Source organism: Rana temporaria, chromosome 8, assembly GCF_905171775.1.
Source record: "Rana temporaria chromosome 8, aRanTem1.1, whole genome shotgun sequence".
Lineage (NCBI taxonomy): Eukaryota > Metazoa > Chordata > Amphibia > Anura > Ranidae > Rana > Rana temporaria.
The window spans coordinates 84,123,915-84,146,132 of NC_053496.1; the positions used below are offsets into that span (position 1 = coordinate 84,123,915).

The following is a 22,218-nucleotide window of genomic DNA, read 5'->3' on the forward strand; positions in this document are numbered from 1 at the left end:
AATTTGCTCCTAGGTTGTGGGTTGAGCTTTGTTGGAGCAGGGCAGGGCACTGCAACACTGCTACTTCAGACTCAGTTGGCCTCTTTAATCCACATTTTGCGCTTCCCTTGCAGGTTTACCGGTTTCTAGGAGCTTTATTCTGCCATGTACAGGGATGGGTGGCAGAGCATTTATTTTACTCTGAAACCTCTTGGGAAAGTCTACAGAGAACCCCCGTTCTCTACAAGTAAAGGGTCTGTTGTTCTGAGACTGTTTCACCAGAGTTATGAGCTTTTATTCTAACTCTTGGCTTGGGTTAGCCACACATTGTGTGGACCCACAAATTAATTTAGGATGATGGTCCAGCTTGGTTTGCTAGGTTTCACCAGAGTTATGAGCTTCAATTCTAACTCTTGGCTTGGCCACACACTGTGTGGACCCACAAATAAATCTAGGATGATAGTCCAGCTTGGTTTGCTAGGTTTCACCAGAGTTATGAGCTTTTATTCTAACTCTTGACTTGGGTTACCCACACATTGTGTGGACCCACAAATTCATTTAGGATGATGGCATAGCTTAGTTTGTCAGGTTTCACCAGAGTTATGAGCTTTTAATCATAACTCTATCATAACCCTTAGATTTTGGGGTCTAAGAGCAAAGTTCTTGTTCTGTCGGAAGTCCCTGGGTAGGAATTTGCTCCTAGGTTGTGGGTTGAGCTTTGTTGGAGCAGGGCAGGGCACTGCAACACTGCTACTTCAGACTCAGTTGGCCTCTTTAATCCACATTTTGTGCTTCCCTTGCAGGTTACCGGTTTCTAGGAGCTTTATTCTGCCATGTACAGGGATGGGTTTGCAGAGCATTTATTTTACTCTGAAACCTCTTGGGAAAGTCTACAGAGAACCCCCGTTCTCTACAAGTAAAGGGTCTGTTGTTCTGAGACTGTTTCACCAGAGTTATGAGCTTTTATTCTAACTCTTGGCTTGGGTTAGCCACACATTGTGTGGACCCACAAATTAATTTAGGATGATGGTCCAGCTTGGTTTGCTAGGTTTCACCAGAGTTATGAGCTTTAATTCTAACTCTTGGCTGCACACTGTGTGGACCCACAAATAAATCTAGGATGATAGTCCAGCTTGGTTTGCTAGGTTTCACCAGAGTTATGAGCTTTTAATCATAACTCTATCCTAACCCCTGGATTTTGGGGTCTAAGCGCAAAGTTCTTGTTCTGTCAGAAGTCCCTGGGTAGAAATTTGCTCCTAGGTTGTGGGTTGAGCTTTGTTGTAGCAGGGCACTGCAACACTGCTACTTCAGACTCAGTTGGCCTCTTTAATCCACATTTTGCGCTACCCTTGCAGGTTACCGGTTTCTAGGAGCTTTTTTCTGCCATGTACAGGGATGGGTGGCTTAGCATTTATTTTACTCTGAAACCTGTTGGGAAAGTCTACAGAGAGCCCCCGCTCTCTGCAAGTAAAGGGTCTGCTGTTCTGAGACGGACTAGGGGCTCAATCATGGCTCATGATGGGAATGGGAGGATTATCTTTGACTGCACATCCTTTCTTCCTGGGGATACAGAGTGTTTATTTGGAATGCTCCTGGGTGTTTCTTGGTTAGAGTATAAGGGCACCATACTAGAGTCAACAAATTCTTTGGACCAGGCCATCATCAATACTCCTATTCTTGGGTCAGACTTTTTGGTATTGTGTTAGAATACTTATGCCCTTAGGGGAAAAGGTCTAACATGTGTCATTCCCATTTAACACCAATAGGTTTAAATGGTTGGTTTTACTGTTAAGCTCCACTAAGGCAGAGTTTAACAGATTGCACATTATTTTGTTCTCGGGGCACTTTAGCCCCATGTAGAGTATTTCCTTGTAGATCCATGAAGCCTATTCTAGTGGTGTTTCTACACAATACCAGCGATTCCCCTTCACTGGTCATTTTATGGCCGCCCAGGTGCAGTGAAGAATGCAAATTATTTTCTGGTTGCAGGCTTTGGTCCTAATGGCGCAGCATTTGTTTTAACTCAGTTAGACCATAGAGCAGGGATTTTTATTTATGCATTCTCAGCCAGGAAAGCATTTCATGGTTTTACCATGTCTGTCACATCCATGTGAACCGGGCCTTACAGTGGAGTTAATGTTATAACTTGTTTCAAAGGCCTTTATCCTTTTTGTGTTTTCAATGTTACTTCCATTTCATTCAGATATCTTTCTATTGTAGCTGGCGAAATGACCATCAAGGCTGAAGTATGGCAACACTGTGCTGTTTGAGAGTAAACTGAGAGGTATGTATCAAATTCAGTCTATAAATGCTGTATCCTGTGGCACATTTAAGTGAAACTTTTTTTGTGTACCAAGCGTTTAAGCGGAGTTCCACCCAAAAATGAAACTTCTGCTTTAAGTGAACGTGACCCCCTTGACATGTAACATTTAAAAAAACTGGGGAAACTGTCAACACTGGCCCGGAAAAGATGTCGCATGTCATTTCTGGGTCATCAGCAAGGAGGGGGAAGTGCACCTATGCCAGTCTCAGGCCTGCAGATCAGCAAGCGGAGCCGGGGTTACTTGGGGTAGGTGCGTGGGGCATTTTGTGGCAGCTCAAGCAGTGTGTGGGGGTGTGTTTTGTTGGCCTTGACGCCTGTGGTTTGTCGAGCCCTTAAACATGAGGAAAGTACAGAGGCCGCCATTGCTGAAGTCTGATTTTGAGAAGGCTTGTTCTGGCCATCTGGTGCTTTTGCCTCAACACTTTGAGTGTCCTGAGAAATATAGAATTCCAAAAATCATAGAATGCTTGTTTTCAGACTAACTTTTTAAAGCCAAATTAGCCAGGCAACAAGTCCATTAGTTCCTTTACTGTTCAATATGCCATTGCAAAGTGGAAGTGAAGCAAAAAACATCAATATGCTCCCAGTATGGCATTATCTAGCATGGATTTTATTTTATATTAAGCATAGGAAATCATGCCTCTGTCTCTGGGTGTCATGCTTGTGGCTGTGAGTCTTGCTATGCCTGATGGGACTTGTTGTTCTGAAACAGTTTGGCGGTCCACTAATTGCATATCCTTGCCATAGAGGCTTCTATTATGGGTTTCTCCTGGAAGTTTCAGTTACTTGGCTGTCATACCGATACTCTTAACCAGGACAAGTATGCAGAGAGACTTCTAGACTTTCTTGATCTGGAACACATGAAGCCAGGTGTTGAGCATAACAGCAGGTCAATCATTTTGGGTCGGCAGTGAGTCTTTTTCATGATATGTTTAAACTTTGTATTTTTAACCTCCACCTCAAATTTTATCTCTTGTAGACAAGTTGCAATTGAAAATATTATCTTTTCCATTATTGGAAGCCTTGACCACTTCAAGCAAGTTGAAGGCAGAACACTCCAAGCATGATGGAATCCCTTCTCTTGTCCGGCAGCATTAGTGGATGGTGAGTACCAAGAAAACATATTAGGATGATAGTCCAGCTTGGGTGGATAGGTGTCACCAGAGTTATGAGCTTTTATTCTAACTCTTGGCTTGGGTTAGCCACACATTGTGTGGACCCACAAATTCATTTAAGACGATAGTCCAGCTTGGGTGGATAGGTTTCACCAGAGTTATGAGCTTTTATTCTAACTCTTGGCTTGGGTTGGCCACACATTGTGTGGACCCACAAATTAATTTAAGATGATAGGTTTCACCAGAGTTATGAGCTTTTATTCTAACTCTTGGCTTGGGTTAGCCACACATTGTGTGGACCCACAAATTAATTTAAGATGATAGTCCAGCTTGGGTGGATAGGTGTCACCAGAGTTATGAGCTTTTATTCTAACTCTTGGCTTGGGTTAGCCACACATTGTGTGGACCCACAAATTCATTTAAGATGATAGTCCAGCTTGGGTGGATAGGTTTCACCAGAGTTATGAGCTTTTATTCTAACTCTCGGCTTGGGTTGGCCACACTTTGTGTGTACCCACAAATTAATTTAAGATGATAGTCCAGCTTGGGTGGATAGGTTTCACCAGAGTTATGAGCTTTCATTCTAACTCTTGGTTTGGGTTGGCCACACATTGTGTGGACCACAGATTCGTTTAAGTGGATAGGTTTCACCAGAGTTATGAGCTGTTATTCTAACTCTTGGCTTGGGTTAGCCACACATTGTGTGGACCCACAAATTAATTTAAGATGATATTCCAGCTTGGGTGGATAGGTTTCACCAGAGTTATGAGCTTTCATTCTAACTCTTGGCTTGGGTAGGCCACACATTGTGTGGACCCACAAATTAATTTAAGATGATAGGTTTCACCAGAGTTTTAAGCTTTTACCATGACTCATGGGCTTGGGCTTAACCACCAGATTTGGCGGTGACCAAGTTCTGGGGTCTAGGAGTGAGATGTTATGGTTCGGTTGAAAGTGTCTAGCATGGATTGAGCCCCTGGGGGTGTGAGTGGGGTGGGCGAGCCTTCTATGTAATTCAGTGTCGACAGTGTTTCTTGCCCTGCCCTGTCATGCTGGAAAACGTGGTTGGCTCCTTCATTCACATCAGTCTTCAGCTTACCTTGAAGGTTACCGGTTTCTAGGAGCTCTTTCTCTGTGAAGAGATGCAGGCAGGGCTGTGGATTTCACTCTTTGATCCCTCTTGGGGAAGTCTACGGAGAGCTTGGGCAATGCTCTCGCTCTCTGGAAGTAAAGGGTCGGCTGTTGCAAGACGGTCTAAAATTTCTATTGTGAGCTGTAGTTGGGCATCTGGACTGGTTGCTAGGCTGTTCTGTAGTAGTGGGTTTAGAGACTGGGTCAATCTCAGTCCTTGCTGGACTGGGGGAGAAGTGCCCACTCCTCCGAGAAGGTCGGGGCTAGATCTGATTCAGTCTCCTTGCTCACTGCTCCGGTTCTTCCTGGCAGTTGGTCTAGAAGCTTAATTATGGCTTACAGTGGGAATGGTAGATTTTCTTATAACTGTTCATTCTTTCTTCCTGGGAATACAGACTTGCTTTTGGAATGGTTTTTAGTTGTTCTTGGTTGGCGTATGAGGGCACCATATTACAGTCAACAAACTCTTTGGCCAGGCCAAAATCAATACTCTCTATTCTTGGGTCAGACTTTAGGTATTGGGTCAGAATCCTTCTTTCCTTAGGGGGGAAAAGGGTCTTGATACTTGCCGCTCCCACAAAATGGTAATACTTCAACGCATTGGCTAACTTCACACAATTTCACTTGTCAATATCTGTTCATTACGACAACGCCAAATTCCTCAGTTTTGCCGCTTATGTTTTCATGTGATTCCAAAGCTTATCTTTATATTGTAGCTGGCGAGATGACCATCAAGGCTGAAGTATGGCAACAGTGTGCTGTTTGAGAGTAAACGGAGAGGTATGTATCAAATTCAGTCTATAAATGCTGTAATCTGTGGGACATTTTAAGTGAAACTTTTTTGTGTATCAAGCTTTTATGCGGAGTTCCACCCAAAAATTTAACTTCTCCTTTAAGTGACCGTGAGCCCCTTGATATGACACATTTGGAAAACGAGGAAACTGTCAACAGGGGCCCGGAAGTGATGTCTCATGTAATTTCTGGGTCAGCAGCAGGGAGGAGGGGGAGAGCCGATGTGCACCTATGCCAGTCTCAAACCTGCAGATCAGCAAGCTTAGCCCGGGATACTTGGGGTAGGTGTACAGGGTGTGGAGCATTTCGTGGCAGCTCAAGCAGTGTGTGGGGGTGTGTTTTGTTGGCCTTGGCGACCGGACGCCTGTGTTTTTTTTGAGCCATTAAACATGAGGAAAGTACAGAGGCCGCCATTGCTGAAGTCTGATTTTGAGAAGGTTTGTTCTGGCCATCTGGTGCTTTTGCCTCAACACTTTGAGTGTCCTGAGAAATATAAAATTCCAAAAATCATAGAATGCTTGTTTTCAGACTAACTTTTTAAAGCCAAATTAGCCAGGCAACAAGTCCATTAGTTCCTTTACTGTTCAATATGCCATTGCAAAGTGGAAGTGAAGCAAAAAACATCAATATGCTCCCAGTATGGCATTATCTAGCATGGTTTTTATTTTATATTAAGCATAGGAAACCATAGTGCAGGGATATGCAATTAGCAGACCTCCAGCTGTTGCAAAACTAAAAGTCCCATCATGCCTCTGTCTCTGGGTGTCATGCTTGTGGCTGTGAGTCTTGCTATGCCTGATGGGACTTGTTGTTCTGAAACAGTTTGGCGGTCCACTAATTGCATATCCTTGCCATAGAGGCTTCTATTATGGGTTTCTCCTGGAAGTTTCAGTTACTTGGCTGTCATACCGATACTCTTAACCGGGACAAGTATGCAGAGAGACTTCTAGACTTTCTTGATCTGGAACACATGAAGCCAGGTGTTGAGCATAACAGCAGGTCAATCATTTTGGGTCGTCAGTGAGTCTTTTTCATGATATGTTTAAACTTTGTATTTTTAACCTCCACCTCAAATTTTATCTCTTGTAGACAAGTTGCAATTGAAAATATTATCTTTTCCATTATTGGAAGCCTTGACCACTTCAAGCAAGTTGAAGGCAGAACACTCCAAGCATGATGGAATCCCTTCTCTTGTCCGGCAGCATTCGTGGATGGTGAGTACCAAGAAAACATATTAGGATGATAGTCCAGCTTGGGTGGATAGGTGTCACCAGAGTTATGAGCTTTTATTCTAACTCTTGGCTTGGGTTAGCCACACATTGTGTGGACCCACAAATTCATTTAAGACGATAGTCCAGCTTGGGTGGATAGGTTTCACCAGAGTTATGAGCTTTTATTCTAACTCTTGGCTTGGGTTGGCCACACTTTGTGTGTACCCACAAATTAATTTAAGATGATAGTCCAGCTTGGGTGGATAGGTGTCACCAGAGTTATGAGCTTTCATTCTAACTCTTGGCTTGGGTTGGCCACACATTGTGTGGACCCACAAATTAATTTAAGATGATAGGTTTCACCAGAGTTATGAGCTTTCATTCTAACTCTTGGCTTGGGTTAGCCACACATTGTGTGGACCCACAAATTAATTTAAGATGATAGTCCAGCTTGGGTGGATAGGTGTCACCAGAGTTATGAGCTTTTATTCTAACTCTTGGCTTGGGTTAGCCACACTTTGTGTGGACCCACAAATTAATTTAAGATGCTAGTCCAGCTTGGGTGGATAGCTTTCAACAGAGTTATGAGCTTTTCATTCTAACTCTTGGCTTGGGTTGGCCACACATTGTGTGGACCCACAAATTAATTTAAGATGATAGGTTTCACCAGAGTTATGAGCTTTTATTCTAACTCTTGGCTTGGGTTGGCCACACATTGTGTGGACCCACAAATTAAATTAAGATGATAGGTTTCACCAGAGTTATGAGCTTTTATTCTAACTCTTGGCTTGGGTTGGCCACACATTGTGTGGACCCACAAATTAATTTAAGATGATAGGTTTCACCAGAGTTTTAAGCTTTTATCATGACTCATGGGCTTGGGCTTAACCACCAGATTTGGCGGTGACCAAGTTCTGGGGTCTAGGAGTGAGATGTTATGGTTCGGTTGAAAGTGTCTAGCATGGATTGAGCCCCTGGGGGTGTGAGTGGGGTGGGCGAGCCTTCTATGTAATTCAGTGTCGTCAGTGTTTCTTGCCCTGCCCTGTCATGCTGGAAAACGTGGTTGGCTCCTTCATTCACATCAGTCTTCAGCTTACCTTGAAGGTTACCGGTTTCTAGGAGCTCTTTCTCTGTGAAGAGATGCAGGCAGGGCTGTGGATTTCACTCTTTGATCCCTCTTGGGGAAGTCTACGGAGAGCTTGGGCAATGCTCTCGCTCTCTGGAAGTAAAGGGTCGGCTGTTGCAAGACGGTCTAAAATTTCTATTGTGAGCTGTAGTTGGGCATCTGGACTGGTTGCTAGGCTGTTCTGTAGTAGTGGGTTTAGAGACTGGGTCAATCTCAGTCCTTGCTGGACTGGGGGAGAAGTGCCCACTCCTCCGAGAAGGTCGGGGCTAGATCTGATTCAGTCTCCTTGCTCACTGCTCCGGTTCTTCCTGGCAGTTGGTCTAGAAGCTTAATTATGGCTTACAGTGGGAATGGTAGATTTTCTTATAACTGTTCATTCTTTCTTCCTGGGAATACAGACTTGCTTTTGGAATGGTTTTTAGTTGTTCTTGGTTGGCGTATGAGGGCACCATATTACAGTCAACAAACTCTTTGGCCAGGCCAAAATCAATACTCTCTATTCTTGGGTCAGACTTTAGGTATTGGGTCAGAATCCTTCTTTCCTTAGGGGGGAAAAGGGTCTTGATACTTGCCGCTCCCACAAAATGGTAATACTTCAAATAGGTTTCACCAGTGTTATGAGCTTTTATTCTAACTCTTGGCTTGGGTTAGCCACACATTGTGTGGACCCACAAATTAATTTAAGATGATAGGTTTCACCAGAGTTATGAGCTTTTATTCTAACTCTTGGCTTGGGTTAGCCACACATTGTGTGGACCCACAAATTAATTTAAGATGATAGTCCAGCTTGGGTGGATAGGTGTCACCAGAGTTATGAGCTTTTATTCTAACTCTTGGCTTGGGTTAGCCACACATTGTGTGGACCCACAAATTCATTTAAGATGATAGTCCAGCTTGGGTGGATAGGTTTCACCAGAGTTATGAGCTTTTATTCTAACTCTTGGCTTGGGTTGGCCACACATTGTGTGGACCCACAAATTAATTTAAGATGATAGGTTTCACCAGAGTTATGAGCTTTTATTCTAACACTTGGCTTGGGTTAGCCACACATTGTGTGGACCCACAAATTAATTTAAGATGATAGTCCAGCTTGGGTGGATAGGTGTCACCAGAGTTATGAGCTTTTATTCTAACTCTTGGCTTGGGTTAGCCACACATTGTGTGGACCCACAAATTCATTTAAGATGATAGTCCAGCTTGGGTGGATAGGTTTCACCAGAGTTATGAGCTTTTATTCTAACTCTCGGCTTGGGTTGGCCACACTTTGTGTGTACCCACAAATTAATTTAAGATGATAGTCCAGCTTGGGTGGATAGGTTTCACCAGAGTTATGAGCTTTCATTCTAACTCTTGGTTTGGGTTGGCCACACATTGTGTGGACCCACAAATTAATTTAAGATGATAGGTTTCACCAGAGTTTTAAGCTTTTATCATGACTCATGGGCTTGGGCTTAACCACCAGATTTGTCGGTGACCAAGTTCTGGGGTCTAGGAGTGAGATGTTATGGTTCGGTTGAAAGTGTCTAGCATGGATTGAGCCCCTGGGGGTGTGAGTGGGGTGGGCGAGCCTTCTATGTAATTCAGTGTCGTCAGTGTTTCTTGCCCTGCCCTGTCATGCTGGAAAACGTGGTTGGCTCCTTCATTCACATCAGTCTTCAGCTTACCTTGAAGGTTACCGGTTTCTAGGAGCTCTTTCTCTGTGAAGAGATGCAGGCAGGGCTGTGGATTTCACTCTTTGATCCCTCTTGGGGAAGTCTATGGAGAGCTTGGGCAATGCTCTCGCTCTCTGGAAGTAAAGGGTCGGCTGTTGCAAGACGGTCTAAAATTTCTATTGTGAGCTGTAGTTGGGCATCTGGACTGGTTGCTAGGCTGTTCTGTAGTAGTGGGTTTAGAGACTGGGTCAATCTCAGTCCTTGCTGGACTGGGGGAGAAGTGCCCACTCCTCCGAGAAGGTCGGGGCTAGATCTGATTCAGTCTCCTGGCTCACTGCTCCGGTTCTTCCTGGCAGTTGGTCTAGAAGCTTAATTATGGCTTACAGTGGGAATGGTAGATTTTCTTATAACTGTTCATTCTTTCTTCCTGGGAATACAGACTTGCTTTTGGAATGGTTTTTAGTTGTTCTTGGTTGGCGTATGAGGGCACCATATTACAGTCAACAAACTCTTTGGCCAGGCCAAAATCAATACTCTCTATTCTTGGGTCAGACTTTAGGTATTGGGTCAGAATCCTTCTTTCCTTAGGGGGGAAAAGGGTCTTGATACTTGCCGCTCCCACAAAATGGTAATACTTCAACGCATTGGCTAACTTCACACAATTTCACTTGTCAATATCTGTTCATTACGACAACGCCAAATTCCTCAGTTTTGCCGCTTATGTTTTCATGTGATTCCAAAGCTTATCTTTATATTGTAGCTGGCGAGATGACCATCAAGGCTGAAGTATGGCAACAGTGTGCTGTTTGAGAGTAAACGGAGAGGTATGTATCAAATTCAGTCTATAAATGCTGTAATCTGTGGGGACATTTTAAGTGAAACTTTTTTGTGTATCAAGCTTTTATGCGGAGTTCCACCCAAAAATTTAACTTCTCCTTTAAGTGACCGTGAGCCCCTTGATATGACACATTTGGAAAACGAGGAAACTGTCAACAGGGGCCCGGAAGTGATGTCTCATGTAATTTCTGGGTCAGCAGCAGGGAGGAGGGGGAGAGCCGATGTGCACCTATGCCAGTCTCAAACCTGCAGATCAGCAAGCTTAGCCCGGGATACTTGGGGTAGGTGTACAGGGTGTGGAGCATTTCGTGGCAGCTCAAGCAGTGTGTGGGGGTGTGTTTTTGTTGGCCTTGGCGACCGGACGCCTGTGTTTTTTTTGAGCCATTAAACATGAGGAAAGTACAGAGGCCGCCATTGCTGAAGTCTGATTTTGAGAAGGTTTGTTCTGGCCATCTGGTGCTTTTGCCTCAACACTTTGAGTGTCCTGAGAAATATAAAATTCCAAAAATCATAGAATGCTTGTTTTCAGACTAACTTTTTAAAGCCAAATTAGCCAGGCAACAAGTCCATTAGTTCCTTTACTGTTCAATATGCCATTGCAAAGTGGAAGTGAAGCAAAAAACATCAATATGCTCCCAGTATGGCATTATCTAGCATGGTTTTTATTTTATATTAAGCATAGGAAACCATAGTGCAGGGATATGCAATTAGCAGACCTCCAGCTGTTGCAAAACTAAAAATCCCATCATGCCTCTGTCTCTGGGTGTCATGCTTGTGGCTGTGAGTCTTGCTATGCCTGATGGGACTTGTTGTTCTGAAACAGTTTGGCGGTCCACTAATTGCATATCCTTGCCATAGAGGCTTCTATTATGGGTTTCTCCTGGAAGTTTCAGTTACTTGGCTGTCATACCGATACTCTTAACCGGGACAAGTATGCAGAGAGACTTCTAGACTTTCTTGATCTGGAACACATGAAGCCAGGTGTTGAGCATAACAGCAGGTCAATCATTTTGGGTCGTCAGTGAGTCTTTTTCATGATATGTTTAAACTTTGTATTTTTAACCTCCACCTCAAATTTTATCTCTTGTAGACAAGTTGCAATTGAAAATATTATCTTTTCCATTATTGGAAGCCTTGACCACTTCAAGCAAGTTGAAGGCAGAACACTCCAAGCATGATGGAATCCCTTCTCTTGTCCGGCAGCATTCGTGGATGGTGAGTACCAAGAAAACATATTAGGATGATAGTCCAGCTTGGTGGATAGGTGTCACCAGAGTTATGAGCTTTTATTCTAACTCTTGGCTTGGGTCCACACAATGTGTGGACCCACAAATTCATTTAAGACGATAGTCCAGCTTGGGTGGATAGGTTTCACCAGAGTTATGAGCTTTTATTCTAACTCTTGGCTTGGGTTGGCCACACATTGTGTGGACCCACAAATTAATTTAAGATGATAGTCCAGCTTGGGTGGATAGGTTTCACCAGAGTTATGAGCTTTCATTCTAACTCTTGGCTTGGGTTGGCCACACATTGTGTGGACCCACAAATTAATTTAAGATGATAGGTTTCACCAGAGTTATGAGCTTTCATTCTAACTCTTGGCTTGGGTTAGCCACACATTGTGTGGACCCACAAATTAATTTAAGATGATAGTCCAGCTTGGGTGGATAGGTGTCACCAGAGTTATGAGCTTTTATTCTAACTCTTGGCTTGGGTTAGCCACACATTGTGTGGACCCACAAATTCATTTAAGATGATAGTCCAGCTTGGGTGGATAGGTTTCACCAGAGTTATGAGCTTTTATTCTAACTCTCAGCTTGGGTTGGCCACACTTTGTGTGTACCCACAAATTAATTTAAGATGATAGTCCAGCTTGGGTGGATAGGTTTCAACAGAGTTATGAGCTTTCATTCTAACTCTTGGCTTGGGTTGGCCACACATTGTGTGGACCCACAAATTAATTTAAGATGATAGGTTTCACCAGAGTTATGAGCTTTTATTCTAACTCTTGGCTTGGGTTGGCCACACATTTTGTGGACCCACAAATTAAATTAAGATGATAGGTTTCACCAGAGTTATGAGCTTTTATTCTAACTCTTGGCTTGGGTTGGCCACACATTGTGTGGACCCACAAATTAATTTAAGATGATAGGTTTCACCAGAGTTTTAAGCTTTTATCATGACTCATGGGCTTGGGCTTAACCACCAGATTTGGCGGTGACCAAGTTCTGGGGTCTAGGAGTGAGATGTTATGGTTCGGTTGAAAGTGTCTAGCATGGATTGAGCCCCTGGGGGTGTGAGTGGGGTGGGCGAGCCTTCTATGTAATTCAGTGTCGTCAGTGTTTCTTGCCCTGCCCTGTCATGCTGGAAAACGTGGTTGGCTCCTTCATTCACATCAGTCTTCAGCTTACCTTGAAGGTTACCGGTTTCTAGGAGCTCTTTCTCTGTGAAGAGATGCAGGCAGGGCTGTGGATTTCACTCTTTGATCCCTCTTGGGGAAGTCTACGGAGAGCTTGGGCAATGCTCTCGCTCTCTGGAAGTAAAGGGTCGGCTGTTGCAAGACGGTCTAAAATTTCTATTGTGAGCTGTAGTTGGGCATCTGGACTGGTTGCTAGGCTGTTCTGTAGTAGTGGGTTTAGAGACTGGGTCAATCTCAGTCCTTGCTGGACTGGGGGAGAAGTGCCCACTCCTCCGAGAAGGTCGGGGCTAGATCTGATTCAGTCTCCTTGCTCACTGCTCCGGTTCTTCCTGGCAGTTGGTCTAGAAGCTTAATTATGGCTTACAGTGGGAATGGTAGATTTTCTTATAACTGTTCATTCTTTCTTCCTGGGAATACAGACTTGCTTTTGGAATGGTTTTTAGTTGTTCTTGGTTGGCGTATGAGGGCACCATATTACAGTCAACAAACTCTTTGGCCAGGCCAAAATCAATACTCTCTATTCTTGGGTCAGACTTTAGGTATTGGGTCAGAATCCTTCTTTCCTTAGGGGGGAAAAGGGTCTTGATACTTGCCGCTCCCACAAAATGGTAATACTTCAACGCATTGGCTAACTTCACACGATATCTGTTCATTACGACAACGCCAAATTCCTCAGTTTTGCCGCTTATGTTTTCATGTGATTCCAAAGCTTATCTTTATATTGTAGCTGGCGAGATGACCATCAAGGCTGAAGTATGGCAACATTGTGCTGTTTGAGAGTAAACAGAGAGGTATGTATCAAATTCAGTCTATAAATGCTGTAATCTGTGGGACATTTTAAGTGAAACTTTTTTGTGTATCAAGCTTTTATGCGGAGTTCCACCCAAAAATTTAACTTCTCCTTTAAGTGACCGTGAGCCCCTTGACATGACACATTTGGAAAACGAGGAAACTGTCAACAGGGGCCCGGAAGTGATGTCTCATGTCATTTCTGGGTCAGCAGCGGGGAGGAGGGGGAGAGCAGATGTGCACCTATGCCAGTCTCAAACCTGCAGATCAGCAAGCTGAGCCCGGGATACTTGGGGTAGGTGTACAGGGTGTGGAGCATTTCGTGGCAGCTCAAGCAGTGTGTGGGGGTGTGTTTTGTTGGCCTTGGCGACCGGACGCCTGTGGTTTTTTGAGCCATTAAACATGAGGAAAGTACAGAGGCCGCCATTGCTGAAGTCTGATTTTGAGAAGGTTTGTTCTGGCCATCTGGTGCTTTTGCCTCAACACTTTTAAGTGTCCTGAGAAATATACAATTCCAACAATCACAGAATGCTTGTTTTCAGACTAACTTTTTAAAGCCAAATTAGCCAGGCAACAAGTCCATTAGTTCCTGTACTGTTCAGTATGCCATTGCAAAGTGGAAGTGAAGCAAAAAACATCAATATGTTCCCAGTATGGAATTATCTAGGGTGGTTTTTATTTTATATATTTAAGCATAGGAAACCATAGCGCAGGGATATACAATTAGCGTACCTCCAGCTGTTGCAAAACTACAAGTCCTATCATGCCTTTTCCTCTGGGTGTCATGCTTGTGGCTGTGAGTCTTGCTATGCCTCATGCGACTTGTAGTTCTGCAACAGTTGGAGGTCCACTAATTGCATATCCCTGCCATAGAGGCTTCTATTATGGGTTTCTCCTGGAAGTTTCAGTTGCTAGGCTGTCATACCAATACTCTTAACCAGGACAAGTATGCAGAAAGACTTCTAGACTTTCATGATCTTCACACTGAAGCCAGGTGTTGAGCATAACAGCAGGTCAATAATTTTGGGTCGGCAGTGAGCCTTTTTTATGACATGTTTAAACTTTGTATTTTTAATCTCTACCTCAAATTTTATCTCTTGTAGACATGTTGCCATTGAAAATGTTATCTTTTCCATTATTGGAAGCCTTGACCACTTCAAGCAAGTTGAAGGCTGAACACTCCAAGCATGATGGAATCCATTCTCTTGCCTGCAGCATTAGTGGATGGTGGGTACCAAGAAAACGCATTAGGATGATGGTCCAGCTTGGTTTGCTAGGTTTCACCAGAGTTATGAGCTTTAATTCTAACTCTTGGCTTGGCCACACACTGTGTGGACCCACAAATAAATCTAGGATGATAGTCCAGCTTGGTTTGCTAGGTTTCACCAGAGTTATGAGCTTTTATTCTAACTCTTGACTTGGGTTACCCACACATTGTGTGGACCCACAAATTCATTTAGGATGATGGCATAGCTTAGTTTGTCAGGTTTCACCTGAGTTATGAGCTTTTAATCATAACTCTATCATAACCCTTAGATTTTGGGGTCTAAGAGCAAAGTTCTTGTTCTGTGGGAAGTCCCTGGGTAGGAATTTGCTCCTAGGTTGTGGGTTGAGCTTTGTTGGAGCAGGGCAGGGCACTGCAACACTGCTACTTCAGACTCAGTTGGCCTCTTTAATCCACATTTTGCGCTTCCCTTGCAGGTTACCGGTTTCTAGGAGCTTTATTCTGCCATGTACAGGGATGGGTGGCAGAGCATTTATTTTACTCTGAAACCTCTTGGGAAAGTCTACAGAGAACCCCCGTTCTCTACAAGTAAAGGGTCTGTTGTTCTGAGACTGTTTCACCAGAGTTATGAGCTTTTATTCTAACTCTTGGCTTGGGTTAGCCACACATTGTGTGGACCCACAAATTAATTTAGGATGATGGTCCAGCTTGGTTTGCTAGGTTTCACCAGAGTTATGAGCTTTAATTCTAACTCTTGGCTTGGCCACACACTGTGTGGACCCACAAATAAATCTAGGATGATAGTCCAGCTTGGTTTGCCAGGTTTCACCAGAGTTATGAGCTTTTAATCATAACTCTATCATAACCCTTAGATTTTGGGGTCTAAGAGCAAAGTTCTTGTTCTGTCGGAAGTCCCTGGGTAGGAATTTGCTCCTAGGTTGTGGGTTGAGCTTTTGGGCAGGGCACTGCAACACTGCTACTTCAGACTCTGTTATCCTCCTACATTTTGCGCTTCCCTTGCAGGTTACCGGTTTCTAGGAGCTTTATTCTGCCATGTACAGGGATGGGTGGCAGAGCATTTATTTTACTCTGAAACCTCTTGGGAAAGTCTACAGAGAACCCCCGTTCTCTACAAGTAAAGGGTCTGTTGTTCTGAGACTGTTTCACCAGAGTTATGAGCTTTTATTTTAACTCTTGGCTTGGGTTAGCCACACATTGTGTGGACCCACAAATTAATTTAGGATGATGGTCCAGCTTGGTTTGCTAGGTTTCACCAGAGTTAAGCGCCCAACCTCTCCAGTCCCCAGGGCCTTCATCCTCTAGGCAGTATCGACGGCCCCCTGGACGCGCACCTGCAAACAGGCAACAGGGGCAAGCGGCAGGGAACAAAAGACCATGGAATCGCAAGCCGGTTAAGGCTGCCCCTAAGTCGGCCTTGTGAAGGGGCGCCCCCACTCTCTCGGGTGGGGGGAAGGCTCCGGTACTTCTCTGAGTTGTGGGGAACCAGAATCTCCGACCAGTGGGTGCTGTCCTCAGTGGCTCAGGGATACAAACTAGAGTTTCGGGAGTTCCCCCCTCCTCACTTTCAGGCGTCAAGACTCCCAGGCGATCCTCAAAAGCAAGCCTTGCTTCTATCCGCCCTAGATCGTCTCCTATCTCAAGGAGTGATTATGGAGGTACCAGCAGGGGAACAGGGACAAGGGTTTTGCTCAAACCTCTTCGTTGTCCCGAAGCCAAACGGCGACGTCAGGCCTATACTGGACCTAAAGTTATTAAACCGCTTTTTAAAAGTCCGTTCCTTTCGAATGGAATCCATTCGCTCGGTGGTGGCCACCCTTCAAGGAAGGGAGTTCTTGGCCTCCATCGATATCAAGGATGCGTACCTGCACGTTCCGATTTTCCCCGGTCATTACAGGTTCCCGCGGTTTGCCCTAAACCATCGGCATTATCAATTCGTGGCCCTTCCGTTCGGGCTAGCCACGGCCCCTCTGGTTTTCACGAAGATCCTGGCTCCGGTATTAGCCCTCCTAAGGGAACAGGGCATTCTGGTCATGGCTTACTTAGACGACCTGTTGGTAGTCGACCACTCAGCGGCCTAATTAAGTCAGGCGGTATTACTGGTAGTAAACTGCCTAGAGTCCCTGGGTTGGATCCTAAACCGGGACAAATCAGCCTTCCAGCCCACAAGAAGGTTGGAATATCTAGGTTTAATTTTGGATACGAGCCAACAAAGGGTCTTCCTGCCCCAATCCAGGGTAGATTTGATAAAGGAGTTGATCCAAATAATTCTAAGCAGCACAAGGCCGTCCATACGCCTCTGCATGCGCCTATTGGGAAAACTAGTGGCCACCTTCGAAGCAGTGCCCTATGCCCAGATCCATTCTCGAGTATTACAGAGAGCGATTCTCACGGCCTGGGACAAAAGGCTCCAGGCCTTGGATCTTCCCATTTCTCTTTCCTATGCGGTAAGGCAGAGTCTGTGCTGGTGGTTGGTCCCAAAAAATCTTCTGAAGGGAAGGTCGTTCTGTCCCCCCTCATGGAGGGTAGTAACCACGGATGCCAGCCTATCGGGCTGGGGTGCAGTCCTAGACGGGTTAACCCAACAGGGGAAGTGGTCAAGGGCAGAATCAGCCCTATCCATAAATGTCTTGGAGATCCGGGCAGCTCGGTTGGCTCTTTTGGGCTGGACGGAGATTTTGCAGGGCTCCCCAGTAAGGGTGCAATCCGACAATGCCACTGCCGTGGCTTATATAAATCATCAGGGCGGCACCAGGAGTCGGGCAGCCCAAAGGGAGGTAGATCGGATTTTTTCTTGGGCAGAGACCCATGTCCCCTGCATCTCAGCGATCTTTATCCCCGGGGTGGACAATTGGCAGGCGGATTTCCTCAGCCGCCAACAGATGTCCCCAGGTCCCTCCATCCCGAGGTGTTCCAGGACATCTGCCAGAGGTGGATGTGATGGCCTCCAGGTTCAATGCAAAGGTACCAAGGTTTGTCTCTCGAACAAGGGATCCATTGGCCTACGGGACGGATGCCTTGGTATGCCCTTGGCATCAGTTTGCGCTAATCTATGCCTTCCCTCCGTTACGGATGCTACCCCGTCTTCTTCACAGAATTTACCATGTCTGCAGGACCGATCCTAGGGTCACATGCACCTGGGTGCAGAAATATTTCTGGCGCCCCTACAAGGGCGTGGCCACCTTACTAACTCCACTCCCTTTACAAATGATTCTATGGCAACGAATCAAACACAGAGATGCTCCCCTAAGGAGTTATCGTTACACTGGGATCCTCCCATGATCTCTTAACAATAAACAAAATACAGAAAGAGAAGCAGAGTGCTCTAATTGGACCTAGAGGGGGGTCTCTCTAATGGACACAGAAAGGGCCTCTGTTAGAGAGTCTGTTTAGAAAGAGCCCCCAGACATGGTACAGGAGATGGTCAGAGACTGCAGACATGGTACAGGAGATTAATGCAGCCTCACCAGTGCCCATTAAATGCAGCCATACCAGTGCCCATAAAAATGCAGTCTACCATTGCTCACCAATTGTAGCCTACCAGTGCCCACCAAATGCAGCCTACCAGTGCCCATCAAATGCAGCCTAGTCAGTGCCCATCAAATGCAGCCTAGCCAGTGCCCATCAAATGCAGCCTTGCCAGTGCCCATGAAATGCAGCCTTGCCAGTGCCCATCAAATGCAGCCTTGCCAGTGCCCATCAAATGCAGCCTTGCCAGTGCCCATCAAATGCAGCCTTGCCAGTGCCCATCAAATGCAGCCTTGCCAGTGCCCATCAAATGCAGCCTTGCCAGTGCCCATCAAATGCAGCCTTGCCAGTGTGCAGCAATGCAGCCTGATCTGTGTCTAGCAATGAAGCCTGGCATGTGTCTGAATCTGGGATTTGAATATCCCAGCGCGACCCTGTCCTCCCCTCCTTCAGGCCGCCTCCTCCTCCTCCAGTGGCTGCTGTAATAAAGTCCCGGCTCCTATAATTTACATCACACTGATTCAATTTGCCATTGGATCAGTGTTCCCCCTATCACTAGAGCCGGGACTTTGTTACAGTGGCCGCTGGAGGAGTAGGAATGGGCGGACCGAGGTAGGGGAGAACGGGTGCACCTTGATGACAATGAGAACGGCGTTCCTGCTGTGGAAAAAGTACAGGAACGTTGTTCCCATGCGTTCCTGCAGGACTCGAGCCCTGGGTGTTCACACCCATGCGATCCAATTCCTGTGCGAATTTGCAAATCGCACTGCGATATGCAAACTGATTTGGGGGTGCCATTAAGTTTTAATTGGCACTCCCAGCAGTTCACATGGGGCAGTGTGAACTGCCGGCAAGAGACATGCGATGTGAGAACCCCCAGTGGACTTGCAGGGTTCCGGCATTCCAGCAGTATTTTCAGGCCCTTAAAGCGGAGTTCCACCCTCCTGCTACCAAGAACATTGCAGGCACTCCTACCTCACCATGCTCTTGCAGCCTCTGTTGCAACCTCAGTGGTCCGTGAACCGGGGCCGTCAGGCTCTATCTGAAGTTACATGACACTGGTGGTGGCACACTTACTATGTGCTACTGCCAGTGGTGTCACTAAGGTTGGTGTCTCCTAGTGCAGTAAAACATGGTGTCACCCCCAAAAAAATATGTTTTTCTGTTTTCTGAAAGCGCACCAATGATGCAGCATGCGGAACTTTTGGTGCGCTTTCAAAAAATGCAGAAACAATGTGCAACCTAATAGAAATCTATAGGACTGCAGCTATAACTGCGGGTAAAATTTGGAAGGCCTCCTTGACATTACACAGCCCCCGTACCTCTGGACCCCTTTACATTAGACAGCTCCGCACCTCTGGACCCCTTTACATTAGACAGCTCTGCACCTCTGGACCCCTTTACTTTACACAGCTTCACACCTCTGGACCACTTTACATTACACAGCCCCCTCCCCACACCTTTGGACCCCCCTTTGCATTACACAGCTCCCCACTTCAACACCCCTGGACACCTTTACATTAAACAGCCCCCTCCCCCCCACAGCTCTGCACCTTCCTAGCTTAATCGAGCATGCAGAGCGGGAGACACAGGAGAGCGGAGCAGGAAGCAGGAGAGAAACAGCAACTCTGAATAGCAACCAATCACCTGCTTGTTTACTTGGAAAGTTGCCTCCGGCTATTCAGCGCTGTTGTTCCTCTCTCCCATTCTGCCTCCTGCTCCCTGCTGCGCTCTCCTGTGTTAGTGAGAGGTGGAGGCAATCCAATGGCCGGCCCTGGGTGTCACCCGTAAGCGGTGGGTGGATGGATTGCCCCCCTGTTGGAACGCCACTGGTTATGAAAGCTCCATTCAACACTCTTGTACCAAACTGCCATCATTAGCTTCCTTTCATTTTATGCTTTGTTTTTTTACAAAAAGAAGAAAAACATGAAAAAAAATTGGAAAAAAATTAAAGTTCAAAGTGCACAAATAAATCAGATACACACAAAAAGGAAAAATACAGAAAAATAAACTAAATACCCCAAAAATCTCAACATTCTCTAATTAAGGGCTGGTTCACACTGGTGCGATGCGAGTACCCTGCGAATCGCACCCGACTCGCATGGCAGTTCACACTGCCATATGCGAACTGCTGGGGAGTGTCATTATATGTTATATGTTAACGACACCCCCATTTCAGCTCGCATATCACACTGGTGAACACCATGCGATCAGATTCTGGTCCTGTGCGCGTTTGGACCAAATGCGGTGCGTTATCAGCCATACTATCTGTATGGCTGAAATCGCATCGCACAGACATCGCATGTGCTGTGAATTACATGCGATGTCTGACATCGCACAAGTGTGAACCGGGCCTAAAGAAGAAAAAGGCAAGATTGCAATGTTTGTATGTGATAAATCACCTGATTTTAGTGGACTAGATGTGGCCACTCTAGAATGTCATAATTACAGCTGTTTTTTAACATACATTTTTCACTGCAATGCCTACTCCTGCATAGCTATCTCTTCATACTGTTCAAGCATTTATTTGAATTTAATAAATTGGATTTATTTTAAATTATGTTACCTGCTTCTTTTGCTTTGTATCAACCTACAGAATCCAAAAAAAAAAACGTTATCTCTGTTGGGCTCTAAATGTTTGAGACTATTGACTTTACATTCTATCCTGACAGTAGCCAACTTCCATTATATATATATATATATATATATATATATATATATATATATATATATATATATACACATAGAGATATAGCCAACTTCCAGACACCATGCCAAAGCACACCCCACCCCCTTAACACAAGAGAGCTCACCTCGGGCGGCAGAGGTCGGGGAACACCACTGCCATCACACCACCCCCCCCGCCCCCGGGCGGCAGCTAGGGCGATCTGAAGGACACAGTGTGCTGTGCCGCCCGGGCGGAGTGTAGTAATAGGCTCGGAGGCTCGGCAGCTGTGGTGTGGGGAGAAAACTGAGCTGACAAGCGCGCACAGTGCCGGGGGTGTTCCGGGCCAACCCACGCCCTTAACGTAAGAGCTCTAAAGGGCCCCCCCCCCCCCCCGGGCGGCAGCTAGGGAGATTCGAAGCACACAGTGCGGAGTGTAGTGGAGGAGGAAAACAGACCTGACAAGCGCGGCGCCTTGGGTGTTCCGGGTAAAAAAAAAAAAAAAAATCCAAAGGAGCAGCCAGGGCACTCGCCGTACTAGGGAAGCCGCTGACACCCCCGCAATGTGTGGCACCTGGGGCGGAGCGTCCCCCTCCCCGGTACGCCACTGCAACCAGATTCTGAAGGGAAAACACAATGCCGACCAATGGTGCTCCTGACACTTTGGCGCCCCCTCCCCTCTGGCACCTGGGTGCAGTGCACCCCGTCTCGGATCGGCCCTGCATGTCTGTCACATCCATGTGAACCGGGCCTTACAGTGGAGTTAATGTTATAACTTGTTTCAAAGGCCTTTATCCTTTTTGTGTTTTCAATGTTACTTCCATTTCATTCAGATATCTTGAGGTCCTGAGAAATATAAAATTCCAACAATCACAGAATGCTTGTTTTCAGACTAACCTTTTAAAGCCAAATTAGCCAGGCATCAAGTCCATTAGTTCCTTTACTGTTCAATATGCCATTGCAAAGTGGAAGTGAAGAAAAAAACATCAATATGCTCCCAGTATGGCATTATCTAGGGTGGTTTTTGTTTTTATATTAAGCATGGGAAACCATAGAGCAGGATATGCAATTAGCAGACCTCCAGCTGTTGCAAAACTAAAAGTCCCATCATGCCTCTGCCTTTGGGTTTCATGCTTGTGGCTGTGAGTCTTGCTATGCCTCATGGGACTTGTAGTTTCTGCAACAGTTGGCTGTCCACTAATTGCATATCCCTGCCATAGAGGCTTCTATTATGGGTTTCTCCTGGAAGTTTCAGTTACTTGGCTGTCATACCGATACTCTTAACCAGGACAAGTATGCAGAAAGACTTCTAGACTTTCTTGATCTGGATCACATGAAGCCAGGTGTTGAGCATAACAGCAGGTTTCAATAATTTTGGGTCGGCAGTGAGCCTTTTCATGATATGTTTAAACTTTGTATTTTTAACCTCCACCTCAAATTTTATCAGGTTTTGGAGCCAGGCAGAAGG

At 45.6% G+C, this 22,218-nt stretch overlaps 1 long non-coding RNA gene across 23 annotated transcripts in view; it reads left to right on the top strand.

Annotated features, from left to right (window-relative positions):
* Positions 1-14,685, top strand: part of LOC120947114 — a 68,656-nt gene extending 53,971 nt beyond the window's left edge. For 11 of the 23 annotated variants that reach the window (XR_005750825.1, XR_005750824.1, XR_005750830.1 and 8 more), the window contains 8 exons: positions 2,200-2,263; positions 3,282-3,406; positions 5,265-5,328; positions 6,430-6,554; positions 10,090-10,153; positions 11,257-11,381; positions 13,313-13,376; positions 14,478-14,684. This is a non-coding gene — a long non-coding RNA (uncharacterized LOC120947114). Of the gene's footprint in view, positions 1-2,199; positions 2,264-3,281; positions 3,407-5,264; positions 5,329-6,429; positions 6,555-10,089; positions 10,154-11,256; positions 11,382-13,312; positions 13,377-14,477 lie in introns of all 23 variants that reach the window. The other 12 variants (XR_005750837.1, XR_005750845.1, XR_005750841.1 and 9 more) reach the window with 5 other exon arrangements.
* The last annotated feature ends 7,533 nt before the right edge of the window (positions 14,686-22,218 follow it).